Genomic DNA, 14,915 nt, shown 5'->3' on the forward strand with positions numbered 1-14,915 from the left:
ATACTACCAGTATCGCCCTGGTGTAAGACCACCATTCAGAATTGAAACGTTACTCCAAATGGCTTTAGCCGTGTTTAGTGACTAGATCTGAATAGCCAGGTACTTCCCCACCTTCCTCTTTCCCTTCACCACTTACCTTCAGCCTCACAACATCCCCCAATTGGGGATGCCATAGTCTCACTGGCTCCAGGCGGGAGCAGTTGGGACTCTTGTGAGGTATTCACTATAAAAAATAAAAAAAAACTTGCGATTTTTTTTTTTTAAATCCTCAATTGAAAAAAAAAACTTTTTGAAGTGAAACTTCTTTACGCGCGTCATGCAATTTCGAGGAGTAAAACCAACTCATGACCGAAACGAAAATGCGGGACCGATTAAAGTTCATTTGATGTAGTAAAAGTTTTGAAGTAAAATATAAATGCTTCTTAGCTCATCTCGACAACTGGCGTTGGTGGTGTAATGGTCAGCATAGTTGCTTTCGAAGCAGTTGATCCGAGTTCGATTCTCGGCCATGGAATATTATTTTTTTGTTTTTAAGGAATTTTTTTTTTTTAATGGTTGACCATAATATCAATCCACTAAGTAATATTTTAGGCCTGTAGCATAATTGAAAAGTTAAAGAATGATATAAAATTTTTTATGATGTTAACGATAAAAAAATGAAAAAAAACATAAAATTAAAATAAAAAATGGGCCAACGGCACGCGGTGTTCCCAAGCGGTCACCCATCCAAGTACTGACCGCGCCCAATGTTGCTTAACTTCGGTGATCGGACGAGAACCGGTGTGTTCAAAATGGTATGGTCGTTGGCAAAAGTTAAACAATATTAATTTCTATTCTACCTGCCAATAAATATATGAAAATTAGTATAAAAAAGCCCTAATAATATTGAAAAAATTAGCAAGGTGTGTGCGAGGTTGATAAAAATAATCATTACATACGCGCTTGAAAAAGATCGTAATTACATTAATAAGTTTGTAGGAATTTTTTTTTTCAATGGTTGACCATAATATCAATCCACTAAGTAATATTTTAGGCCTGTAGCATACTTGAAAAGTTAAAGAATTTTATGATATTATTAATTATAGTAATGATAAAAAAATAAAAAAAACATGAAATTAAAATAAAAAATAGGCCAACGGCACGCGGTGTTCCCAAGCGGTCACCCATCCAAGTACTGACCGCGCCCAATGTTGCTTAACTTCGGTGATCGGACGAGAACCGGTGTGTTCAACATGGTATGGTCGTTGGCAAACGCTAAACAATATTAATTTCTACTCTACCTGCCAATAAATATATGAAAATTAGTATAAAAAAGCCCTAATAATACTGAAAACATTAGCAAGGTGTAAATATTATATACCTAGTTTAACTCACTCTCCTAACTCATCTTCGCTGTCTACAGGCAGAGCGCACGACTGTGGTCGTGAAGAACCGAGGTTCGATCCCCGCTTTAACTAATTTTTTTTTTCTTTTTTTATAACTTTTAATTTTTTTTATCACATGCTACTTATAAATATGTCAATAGACAGAAAAAAAGAGAGAATGAAATGAAAAGAGAGAGAGAGAAGAATACTAGAAGTTTCACTTCTGTCTTGCGTAGGCTTGACACACCCATTTTTTTTGTTGATTCATTTTAATGCTTATAAAAAACCATACCAATTTTTCTTAAGAAAAATGATAACTCCAGACATTTGCAATTTCTATGTCATAATAACGTTGTAGCCAGTTGGAACTGTTTCGACCGATTGCTTAGAAATTTTGACACAACGTTGCATTCGAATACGCGATTGTTTTTATATACCCATGTTATATGGATGTCACCTGTGATAAGTAAAAACATGTTTTTAAAAAACAGCCCCATCTGTTGGACATAAAAGCAACATGCGTTAATATTTTTATATCTACACAGACAGACTGAGCCACAGCAACGCGTGACGGGGTATAGCTAGTAACAAATGAAAATATAAAAATGCACGTTTTTAGTACGATAATCAGAACAGTAAACTTTGGGCCAGTTGTTTCACAGAATTTGAACAATTCATCAAAGTCGTTACCAAGTTCTGTGAAGTAACTGGTCCATAATGATTCAATAACAGAACTCGAATAGAACTTTCACAGAATTTGAAAATTAACTTTGAAATTTGATGAATTGTTCAAATTCTGTAAAACAACCTGTCCTAAATCTTCACACATTTGAACGGTATTCTTAGTTTGTGAGAATTCCCCTTTGTTCAATCAAATGCAGAATAGAAATATTTCTAATGAATTTAGTTTAATTAATTCTAAATTGTGATCCATAATATCTACAAAATACTAAACTTTCGTTATCCGCATTTGGAAGAAATTTCGGTTTTTATTTATCACCTGTGCTATTGACACATTGACCCCAAAGCCCTTTTAAAGAGAACCATAACGATTTATTATAACAATATTATGGCTGTCCTAAAACTTTCCCAATAAAGATCCCACGATAGCCAAAATAATAATGGCACGCATCGTCTTTCGCTTTCTTTGCATAACTTATTCCGAAGCCGTGTCGCCCCACATTTATTGCACTGTTTGAAGGTAAACATTTGAATATTGAGATGCAACTTGTATTTTCACTGAATACATCACCATAAATCCCTACGCAAAAAAGCTGCCAATGCGGATGTTCAAACTGTTAAGACGAGACAATACACTAAAATAAAGCCAGAATTTTAACGTCGTAAGTGAAGCAGCCGTGCACAAAAATATGCGACGCGCGGCCCTTGTGTATTGAACAGACCCGGGGTTGAATTTTCCCTATCAAATATCTAAAATAAAGTGGGAATGTTAACGAAATAAGTCGTGTAAAAACTATATTCGGCACGCCCGGCGTATGATAGACCTTTGCCCTAGCAGCCCTAGAAAATCGATCTTTCCGTGGGATTTATTTTAATTATTTCTGATGAACGTATTACTAAAATCTCAAATGTTTCTTGAGGGATCCCCCGGGAAGTTACTAATTATTCGTCTAGAAAAATAAAATCTGGAGATTAATCTTTTCAAACCGTTCTACATAAAAAAATATGGTAAGGTTAACGTTTTTTATTAATCTTAAATATAAATAACTTACATCGTTAGGGATCCCTCTAGAAACATTTGGGATTTTAGTAATACGTTCATCAGAAATAATTGAAATGTGTGCGTCTATCAAACCCCCGTCATTAGATTCTTATGTCGCCTTAATCTGTACCGCGGTTTTCTGATAAACATTCACCATTCAATGAATAATGCAGAGGTTCCCAAACTTTTTTTCCCCGTAGACCACTTGCCAAATTTTTTTTTCCGTAGACCCCCTGCCTGCCGAATATTGAATTTTCCTAAAACTATTGGCGTCCCATGTGATGATCATTTATTTTTTTCGTAAAAAGATTCCCTTGTCTGCCCTACAACCGGGTGGCCATATAGTTCCTCTGTTTTTGCATTGTGCAGACAGGGGCGCCCTTGTGAGGTATTACATCAAATAAAAATGGAGCAGGATAAGCAACGGGAATTTCTTTCTGTAGCTGGCCCGACAGAACTGCCCTAAGTTCTTTGTTAGCGCTTTTTCCGATCAGTTCTTCTTGTCGTGTGATGTCCGATTCTTCAATATTCCATTTCCACAGTCAAAATGTCCTCAAACTTAGTTTTGAAGTATGTGTGAAGTACATCTAAATGTTGAACCTCATTATTACCCTGGATGTTTTTCAAAAACACTTTGGGAACTAGGAAAATTCGCGGCTTCCAATGTGCAATGTTTTGGTTCAATATATTAATTCTGACGAGAAAATGAACGTAGACTCTATTTATATACCTCAATAAACAACTTTACGATATATAAACATACAAATATCAAATAAGTAATTTCTCAGTCTATTATTAGTATTACGTAAACTGTGTTATTTGTGTTAGGTGTATTGTGTCATTTACTGAACTCCTAAATATTGAGTTGAGGTAAATGGGGGTCCGCTCGTATGCACCCCTATTTGAATCTCGTTTTTTTTTCTCGCTGACATAGACCCCCAGCAAGACGATATCGACCCCTGGGGGTCCATATAGACCACTTTGGGAACCTCTGGAATAATGCTTGAATTATCCTATTATCTACCTACATTATAATGGTAACACTGTGCTAGTTTAGTCTGGGAGCACAATGTGAACCGATTTAGATCAATATTGAATCGGCGAGCTAATTTGAATCGCACGTTTTACCATGTCCGATTTATGTTAAGATTAAATTCGCTTTTGGTCATAGACATATGAATATTAGTAGACCTGCCCTAATAGATTAAAAGCGTATTATTCCCCACTCCCCATACCGGTTCCATTGGAGCCGGCTGGGCTCGCGTATGGCTTCCCGTGAATCTTGAGAATGTGACGTCATCATTCTTGTTCGAACTAGCGTCGAGCTATGGTCGAGGCATTTTATGAAATAAAACGGAAAAATAGTGCCTTGTGATATGAAAACTTGTAAAAATAGATGTGAAAAAGAGAATAAACCCAATTGTCATATTACATTCTATATGTAAGCATCATTTTAAGCTTATTCACATCGTATAATATGAATCAGTTGTAGAAACATATACTATTACATCGAGATACATCTGGTCGAATGTAGCGATTCTCAAGTGTGCGCATCGTTGTTACTGGGAAGTAAATTATGAACACTTATAAAAGTGTCTTAACTAAATACGTAAACAAAATATTCGACTCTGAAAATAGAAGAATTTTTTTTTGCCGAATTTGGACTTCGCAAATTTGTTCATAACGTGGCGAGTAATTTGCGCTCCCATGTAAAAATGTCTATTCATTCAAAAGCAGATATTACTTTTAAGAACTAAATAGTGATATTAAAATGCGAGATGCCTATATACTGTCAGATTGATTTATTGACGAATCACAGTCAGCTTTACCCCCTTCGTTCTTCAACAGTTGATTTTACCCCTCACCTTTAATTTCTAGTCTATATATTCTTATGTCTGTGCTTTTGGTAAAAGATGCATAAAAATAAAGCACGAACAACATGGTTAAAAATATTCATCTCTATTTTTGCCTGGTTCATAACTGTTCTCAAGCGTCTAAAGTCAGTGAAGGTGGTGGAAAGGAGGATGTGGTGGGGAAGTACCTCGCTATTTAGATGTGGTCAGAACCCTTACAGAGTAACCAATGTACTGTTTATTTTTGTAATAAATAAATAATGGAATTACTTGAATAAAATCGTATTATTACAAATTGTTTCCACTTGTTTCTTTCCGACCGAGCCGGTTTCACTCTGCTGCAGTAGCATTTAAAAAAAATGTATTCGATTGCGGGGAACCTTCACTAATCCAGTGTACCGTAATACCCGTGAATGTACAATACACGAGCACAATGCTGTGTTTGATTTGCCAGAGAATGACTGACAAATAATCTCAATTACGAACTACTGGTTGAAGCACCCATTTCGATAATATACAGCCTGCTGTGTTGTGTGTCTACCACCTTATAAAGGTTTATTAATATGTGCTTATATTGATACGTACACTGCACACAACTTAAGACCGGTATTTCAGTGTACTAAGGAATGTTATGAGTCGGATTGGGTTGTAAGGAGATTTACCCGATAAAAATTGACGAAACAAAATATCTCTCAAGCTTCTTTGTGGATCTAGGTGCCTAAAAATAAATACCTTCACTTTTTATCTCATTTGTACAACAAAGAAATATAAAAAAATAATAATAATTCCCAGAGAACAACCAATTTATCCAATATAAACGTTGATTTCTTGGATTTGTATTTACCTACACATGTCTAAGATATTTATGTTATTAAAAAAACATCACTTAATTCTTGTTAAATTAATGCGGTAACTATCAATTAAAAAATAATATATCAGAAATTAAGATTTTTTTTTCAAGACGGGAACCTCATATGCCAGATCTTTCGCAAGATTTTTTTTTATTAGTAATAATTTGAAACAGAAATTTTACAGTCTTTATTCAATCGGGAAGGGTTTTTTATTAGTAAGGCTGAAGAATTGCACAAATTATATATATATTATTTATCTAGACTAACTTTTATACATAATTTTCATCGATTGAGTTTTTGTGAAGTTAATCCAACTCATGGGAAAATGGTAGTATCTTTTAATTGCGTAAATCTTTACGTAATTCATTATTCACTATCGAGATGCTTTCTCGAATCCTTTTTTCGTTATTTTTCTCACATGAATAATTTGTTACATTACGAGATTACATTTCGTAACACGATCGAGCACTTCCGTTAGTTGGATGTTCAGTGCTCACCGCGTTACGTGAAATCTTTTCATCGTTGAATGAATAATTATTATTGTTTGTCTGTTTTAACTACATAACTAGGATAATTTATTTCTCATGCTTCAATTGCGTTGACCGAGATAATTATATGTTTGTAGTCATCTCCGGCCCTGGACCAAGTGGCGCTTGAAGCTGTTTGAATATTTACAACATTCAGATATATTATGTTTTCTGCGTTGCATCGCTTCACACACCCTTTTCTAAGTTGAAGATACTCTCAGTATTGCCCTTTTTCCAAAAGTCCCAACTCACTCAACACAATATCACCTCAGGGGCGCTTTACAGTTGCTTCAGGTGACATGAAGATAGAAGATGAAGACTCTGCAGCAAGAATCCTAGGTGGTGAAGAAACTGGACCAGCTGCTGCAGCGAGAGAGTCCACCAACAGTGCCAACACGAGGTACGTCATCCATCCTGGTATGTGTCTGCTGTTAATAAAGCGCTGACACAATATCCTCAGATAGATACCAGACCTTGGCAGCACCGCTGTGACGTTCAACAAAGATAGAAGATGGAGACTCTGCAGCAGAGTGTTCCCAACAATCTGAAGCCAGTTACACTATGGCATCCAAAATTAAGGTATATTGTGAGGCTGAAGATAGTGGGGAGGGAGAGGAGATGGGGTAGAGGAAAGTCACTAAACACGGCTAAAGTCATTTCAAGCACCGTTTCAATTCTGAATGGTGGTCTTACACCAGGGATATTGAGAGTATCGATGTAGATATTTCATTTAGCCAAATGGGCTCGCGGGCCGCGTGTTGCTGACCACTGCTTTTGAGGGTTTGGCTTACGCACCGCCTTCAATAGAGCCATTAAAAAATGTATTCATAAAAATATTATGTAACTAGCACCTACTTGCGTATTATAACTTAAAAGCAATATTATTCATACTTTAAATTCAACAACCAATTTCGTGTCTTATTATTCTTCATTACTTTGATTATACACTATTTTTTATGACCGTAAGGAAAACATCTTAATAATAATCTAGGGTTATATTATCGCTTCCAATTAGAATATCCGTTAATGAATTCATAATCTATCCTACTCCACAAAGTATGTATCGAGTATATCCACACAACTGACAGTACCGTTTAATGTCTAAACTTGGGAAGTTTTGAGTGATGTACAGTTTTTAATCAAACCAGATTTTTGTTCGATGCGTCAATCACCCGCGGAAGTAATTAATTGATCGTACACACTAGGCCGGGGGAATAACTAAATAACCAAACAATAAATATTCATTTTATCAGATTTTCAGTATTCTATCTAAGCGGTAATGGTCACGTAGCCAAGAAGCTGGTATCAAATTTACGCAGCATCAAGATAGTTTTCACAGATTTTTACGGTTTGTTTGTGTAATGCTATACCAGACCCAAATCACGTAATTCAAATCTGTTTACGGTTTGTTTGTGTAATGCCATACCAGAGCTAAATTAAGTCATTTCTTGTAGAAATTTTAAACATGCATATTTGTGTATCTAAGCAGTAATAGTTATGTAGTCAAGAAGCTGATATCATATATTTTTTTTAATTTGGCGTCTATCTTGTTTTCAAATCTTTTTACGGTTTGTTTGTGTAATTTTTTTTTTCTTGTTTATTCCAGAATGCCATACCAGAGTCAAATTACGTAATTTCTTGTAGAAATTTTAACATGCATTTATTTGTCTATCTAAGCAGTAATTGTTATGTAGCCAAGAAGCTGATATCAAATTTATTTTACTTAGCGTCTAACTTGTTTTCAAATATTTTTACGGTTTGTTTGTGTACCTAATGTCATACTAGATCCAAATTACGTAATTTCTTTTAGAATTTCTTAATATGCATTTATGTGTCTATCTAAGCAGTAATAGTTATGTAGCCAAGAAGCTGATATCAAATTTATTTTATTTAACGTTAAGCTTGTTTTAAATCTTTTTTACGGCTTGTTTGTGTAATGCCATACCAGAGCCAAATTACATAATTTCTTGTGTAAATTTTTTGAACCCGGTGAATTCGGGCACCCCTGCTAAACGGTAACGAACCACTTAGGGTGATCTATGGCAGAGGTGTTGGTTATCCAATAAATGCTTCCTGGGGTGACGGTACCAAAACCCACTTTCCAAATTGAAGGATACTCAAAACAGGAATTCATTACGAAATGTTATGTATCTAGGCTTCATATTTCATCACACACTCTGTCACATTAGGTAAGGTACGCTCTGGCGTCATGAAATTTTCCCCATTTCGCTAGGTTAACGAATCTATTTTCAAAGTAAATTTCATCATTTTGAGATTTGATATGTATTTTTAATAGGCATAGTGGGAATAATTCTCTGCTAAGTCCTCCATCATTGGACAAGCAATAATGTCCAATTGTTAGGACGGTAGCAGGAATTCAATATATAATGTTAGGTTATTCGTAACATACGAATGTTTTTCTAAAAATAAATTGTAAATAAGACGAGACGAAAATAAATAATAATTTTAAATTATTATAAGCAATAATTACTCACCTGAAATATGTGTAGGTACAAATTGAAACGAGTAAAAATAATTTGTTATCCTTTGTGCCATGCATAAAAAACCTTGTTTTAAAAACATTAGTTTATCGTTAAATCGTGCTTTTATTATCGCGGTCGAAACCGGGTGGTAAATAACCAATACTTTTAGAATATAATTCACATTAGTATTATTAAGTCGGATGAAAGTAATATTATTTTTATCAAAACTTTTCCTGCATTTACATATTTTTTATTGTAGAAATACGTGAAATTCATTTACCAACATGAATTTTACGGTGCCTTCGTAGCATATAAGAAAATTCACGTAAAACGTATGAAAGTACCTTCTCTTGTCTTCACAATTCCGTTGTGCATTCCATAACGTGTGTGTATAATATTATTACCACCTGACGTATACCCGGCGGTTCTCGATTTTTCTCTGCTTTCTATAAATGTAATAAGCATGTTTTATACATATAAACCTTCCGGAAGAAATTCTCTAAATGATAGTGAAAACCTTATCAAAATCCGTTGGGTAGTTCAGAAAAATTAAGCGCACCAACAGACAGACGTGATTAGCCGCTTTATCTCTAAATAGTATAAAATAAAGTCGCTATCCGCGTCTGTCTGTTTGTGCGCTTAGTTCTTCTTAACTACGCAACGGATTTTGATAAAAATTTCACTATCATTTAGAGCCTTTCTTCTGGATGGTTTGCATATATGATACATGCATATTATATTTATAGAAATTAGAGAAAAGTTGATTTTTATAATCAAGTCGTAAATATATTTTTTCGGGCACTACATTGCTAACACTGGCTAAACCTAATGAGATACATCAAAATAATGTACTACGGAATTGTATATCTTAAAAATCCCCACAGCAGAGTTCGCGATGATGTATGTCTATCTCCTAAGGATAACGCCGGGTACACGCCAGCTAATTTTAGTATAATAGATATTTACGTTATTATTAGTCCTTTGTTAAATAGATTAAACAATCCGCACATTGCATAGTGCATTGTAAACTCGCAGCTGTAATACACCATCTTGTTGGTATACAAAACCAGCTGGTTGTAAAGGTCAAACATTCGATATTGTAAAGTTTCACTCACCAGTAATTTAAACGGAAACTACAAAACTTCGGTAAAAAGTGGTCATTCAATCATTATCAAAATGTAGTTTCTTGGTGCGTTACAAGGTTGCATTACTTGAATATCTAACTATTTGCAATCTAGAATGCAATGTAACTTGATATCTGGTTGTAGGTTTGATTGCTTCATCAATTTCCTCGGCTGAGTTGGTCTGCGCGGATATCTGCCAGTTAGCCGTTACCGGCAGCCGATGGTGCATGCAGTTTGACCTGTTGTCTGCCCAGGGCCGAACCAAGCCTAATAAGTCCTATACAAGATTAGTACCTACACCTCCCCCACAGTGTCCACAGGTCACGGGGTTTCTGAGGAGTGGAAACAAAAATGACTATCGCTAATTTATTAAGAATCTCTTCAAATTATTGCTTAGAAATGGGATTGCAGGATTTACTATTAATTATTTATTTATTTTATTTTAACTTTTAGTAAATTAAGAATTTATTCTCATGATGTCGGAACACGCGTTCATGAAAATCCGAATATTTTTACATTACAATGAAAATCATGAAAATTGTCGTCATTTTTGTCACCACTCGTCGTACATTTAATCTTTCCGATTTTAAATATTCCATGCACTTCTTATAGTCGGTAAGCAGTAAGAACAATCCTGTTCTATAGTAAAGTGTCCGAAAGTCTTTTTTGAACTGATTCGATCCTTATTTTGTGAATTCATCAGTTGATGATAATATTGTGCCATCGCAGTCTTTAGGTAGGACCTACAGAATCTTACAATGATCTCATACTGTATAGCTCGTTCTGTCTAATATGGATAATACATTTCCTTCTTTCCCATTTTAAAATTTCAATCAGAATGGGTGCACTTCTGAATTTGCCTTCTGATTTACACAACCCTGTTTCTGACACTCGTTCTCTGGATGTAGTCTGCCAAATAATACTGTGCGGTAATCATAGAAGAAGAAGCTTCGGTGGCCATAAATTATGAAATAGATGAATAACTCGTGCTGCGTTAACGAATCAAAGAATAATTGGATAGTTTCACTTCAGATGACATTTGTAATGTCACTGACCAGATCTGTTTTTATTTCCATCGACTTCAGGCATCCAATTCGTTTATACGTCCCTTATTTGCTTTGGTAAATCGATTTAAAATATCACTCCGATAGTGCTGCAAATGGGTATTACTGTTTTTTTACATTTTCATTGCGTGATATATATATATTTGTCAAACTTCGCGCTAACAACAATATCGTGCATTCTTCATATTGCCGGCAGTGGCAGCTCGTGACTTTTAGGAGTAATAGAGTGCTTATATTAAAATAAAATGGCATTATTGATGTTGTTGTAGCAAATGTTTTTTTGTTTTCGAAAATTCTATTTTTTTATGAAGATTTTTAGTAAGTCTGTGCAGTGCACTGCCAAACTGAAATTTCCTGAAAATATTCACAAAAAAAAACGAATTTTCTTAAAAAAAAATTCTGGCTACAACATCAATAATGAACTTTTATTTCATATTAGCACTCTAGTACACCCAAAAGTCACGAGCCGCCACTGATTCCCGGCGCTATCCTGACGCTATATTAAGTGGCCAGCTGATATAAATCTGACAGCTACTATGCATCGATTATAAGTAATGCACTCGCAGCGATAATGAGTAAAATTTCTGCTATTCCGAACTTATACGCCCAAATAATATTTATACCGCGATTATGAATACTACGGATTAAGTTTTTGAAAATTCTGCTCCCTGGTTTACCGGTCTCACCGGGATAGAAGTTCTCCTGGCGGGGGTGGTACATTCGTATCGTATTTCAATGTGGCCTACAACAGTACTGAATTTGTTTAAAACATTGATTCTTTCGTCTATATTTATGCATGTCTGATTTCTCTCTGTTAAGATTGCACAATTTTCTTCATTGTTGTACAAACGCATAATAACAACGCAATACTGTTTTGGAATCATTTTCAAACGCAAAAAAATAAAATAATCGATTCCCTCTTGAATTCCTGAGCAATCTCCAGTGGTTTTAACGAGTTCTTATAAATATTCTTAACGTAATAAGCCGGTCTCAGAAAGCCGGTCTTCTGAACCTCTACAGAACATAATATTACATATATCGGATACTGGTAACAGTCAAGTACTGGTAACAGTACCTACACAGAACATATACCAGATAATCAAGTACTGGTGGCTGGTGGCAGTACCTACATAGTGCAGATTGCAGCCTCCATGCTATACGAGTTTAAAGCGAAGTCCCGTTTTGGAACAATGCTCTCCTCGTCCCTGGAGTAGCGGGAAATGGTGTAGATTAGGCCAGTAATTCACAACATTTTTCAGTTGGTAACATTATCCATTTTCTATTTTTTTTATTATAGCGACTATTTAAACGTTGTACATACAAAATATGATATTAAATATACGCACAGTAAATTGTATTTCTTAGCCCTTCTCACTAGGGTGACCTGTGCTGAGGCGAACTAAAGTTATTCATTTCTGTTTTATTAGTTTTCTATGTCGTTTTTTTCATTTATCTCTTTCAGCCAGATTTTTATCCTTGATTTGTAATCATTAAGATTTTCTATTCGCTTTATATCAGGGGGAAGGATGTTGTGGTGTTTCGTCGCAAAATAAATATAATTTCTTTGTCCGAATGTGGTTTAATGACCTGGAATATTTTTATGTCATTGTGATTTGACCTAGATTTATGAATACGCGGTATTATAGAGGATTCAGTATTTTTGAATACTTTCAATAGTATATTTTTAGCATATATTTGATGTACATTTGGTACATCAAAACTATTGAAAATTTCAATCGCAGTCGTTCTTATGTACTTTCAGTATGGTCGTTATACGATTCCTTTTTGAATTGTGTTAAGGTTATGTATATACTTAGATACAGCAGATCCCAATCCTATAATTCCATATTCAATACGATAATAACATAAAGCGTAATAGATTTTTTTCATGTACTCTTTATTTACCATATTTCTTAGATTTTTAAAGAAATATATAATATTTGTTGATTGTCCGCAATTTCCCAGATTCAATGCTGATATGTCGGTGTTTATAAACCTCTGTGGTCAAGGGGTAAGGCTCTCGACTAGAAATCCGGAGGTCGCGGGTTCAAATCCCAGAGGGCGCTAGTAAATTTTATTTGATTAATTTGTGTTATTTCTCAATTTACTCATTTAAAATAATATAAAGCATATTTGCGGCACATTCCAGGATGGAAGATACTCTCAGTATCGCCCTGGTGAAAGACCACCATTCAGAATTGAAACGTTGTTTGAAATGGTTTTTGCCGTGTTTGGTGACCAGATCTGAATGGCCAGGTGCTTCCCTACCTTTCTCTTTACCATCTCCTTTCCCTTCCCACGACTTCACAATACACCCCAATTGGGGATGCCTTAGTTTCACTCGCTCCAGACGGTTGGAAGCAGTTGGAACTTGGCTAATGATAAGAAGTTGATGTTCAAACAATTTGGTGTTTCTGATCGGATTTTGATTGAAATCAAAATAAAAGTACGCATGCCCGTTTTCGCGGATTGCCTAGGATCGATAAATAAATTCAAGCACTGTCCTCCACCTCGGAATATCCCTATGTGCGCCCTAGATTCTGCACACTGAGAAATGCATCAAACGGCTCCAACTTTTAATTCGCGTCGCTAGTGGCGCTAGTTATCTCCAAGATGGTGCGGAGCGGTATCACACCAAAATTCAAGCTTGAAAAGATTCGAATAAAAAATTATATTGCATTTCTGCAAATGCTAATTGATTATTATCTCAATGACTGTACAGTTTAGGATGGTTGTAAACAGAAGTGGAGCCCTCTGTTATTTTTAAGAAGAACTGTTGAAGTTTTCAAACCGCGGAAGAGTGTTTTAATTTGCTAGTGCTAATTGATTTTATGCTAGTGAAGGCAAAGACTTTTAATGGATATCTAGTGTGGATCGTCCCCGTGAACCGTCACTGCGCTCTCCACTTTGCATTATGTGCATATTTTAAAGATGGTACTTAGTGACAGGACTCGTGAGATCGCTGACACTGCGCACTACCACCAAGCATCTTGGCATCGGCGCACAGTGGGCTGAAAATCGCCTTTCATAGACATAGAGACTTAAATTTTCAAGGGTATTTTTTTGGCTAGAAATGGATTCTGCTGATCATTACTATGCTATAAAATTTCGTACGAAGCAATTGCGTGTACAAATGAAGGAGTTATCATTTTTTAAAGAAAAATTTGTATATATGCATTTAAGCATTAAAATGAATCATCAACATTAAAAAGTGTTTTTTTCAACTTTGAAGATTTAAAAAAAAAAATCGCAAGTTGCGCCACAATACGAAGTATGTCAAAAAAATACAAATAAATAGTAGTATATCTGTGTGTAAGGATAGAATGGCCAACCTTGTGATTCCAGAGATAGCCTCATTTTTAATGTCAGTGCCATACAATTTTTTCTTAAAAAAATGATAACTCCTTCATTTGTACACGCAATTGTTTCGTACGAAATTTTATAGGATTGTAATGATCAGCAGAATGCATTTCTAGCCAAAAAAATACCCATGAAAATTTAAGTCTCTATGTCTATGAAAGGCGATTTTCAGCCCACTGTGCGGCGTCGGGTTCAAGGATGTAAATATGACAACCCAGTATAGCACTGATGTTGTCATTGTTTCTGTATTTCAGAGACACGTTTAGTTTTATTACGGAATACAGTTTTTTTTTTGAATGAATACCGCACAAAATCCCAATTGCTTCCAACCGTATGGAGGCAGTGAGACTATTGCACTTCAAATTGTGGTAAGGATGAGGCTGAAAGTAGAGGAGAGGGAAGAGGAAGTTGAGGAAGTATATTGCTAATCAGATATGTTCACCAAACACGACTAATGCCATTTCAAGCCACATTTCAAAGCTTTTTTTATTTTTCATCAGGGCGACATGTACTGGGAGTATCTTCCACTTTGGAACATGCCGCAAATATACTATATACAGGGTTTT

The 14,915-nt window shown here is 35.3% G+C and overlaps 1 protein-coding gene and 2 non-coding genes across 6 annotated transcripts in view; 1 reads left to right on the top strand and 2 right to left on the bottom strand.

The window, feature by feature from the left end:
- The window catches only part of LOC149425491 (guanine nucleotide exchange factor DBS-like), a 232,003-nt gene that overhangs the window by 107,010 nt on the left and 110,078 nt on the right, over window positions 1-14,915 (top strand). The gene's annotated exons all lie outside the window — the stretch shown is intronic.
- Window positions 690-808, bottom strand: LOC149425494 (5S ribosomal RNA). Its single transcript, XR_016305711.1, has one exon. It is a non-coding gene; the product is annotated as a 5S ribosomal RNA (ribosomal RNA).
- On the bottom strand, window positions 1,131-1,249 carry LOC149425495 (5S ribosomal RNA). Its single transcript, XR_016305698.1, has one exon. It is a non-coding gene; the product is annotated as a 5S ribosomal RNA (ribosomal RNA).

The sequence above is a fragment of the Hesperophylax consimilis genome, chromosome 3 (assembly GCF_061612785.1).
Source record: "Hesperophylax consimilis isolate HC1 chromosome 3, BYU_Hcon_1.0, whole genome shotgun sequence".
Classification (NCBI taxonomy): domain Eukaryota; kingdom Metazoa; phylum Arthropoda; class Insecta; order Trichoptera; family Limnephilidae; genus Hesperophylax; species Hesperophylax consimilis.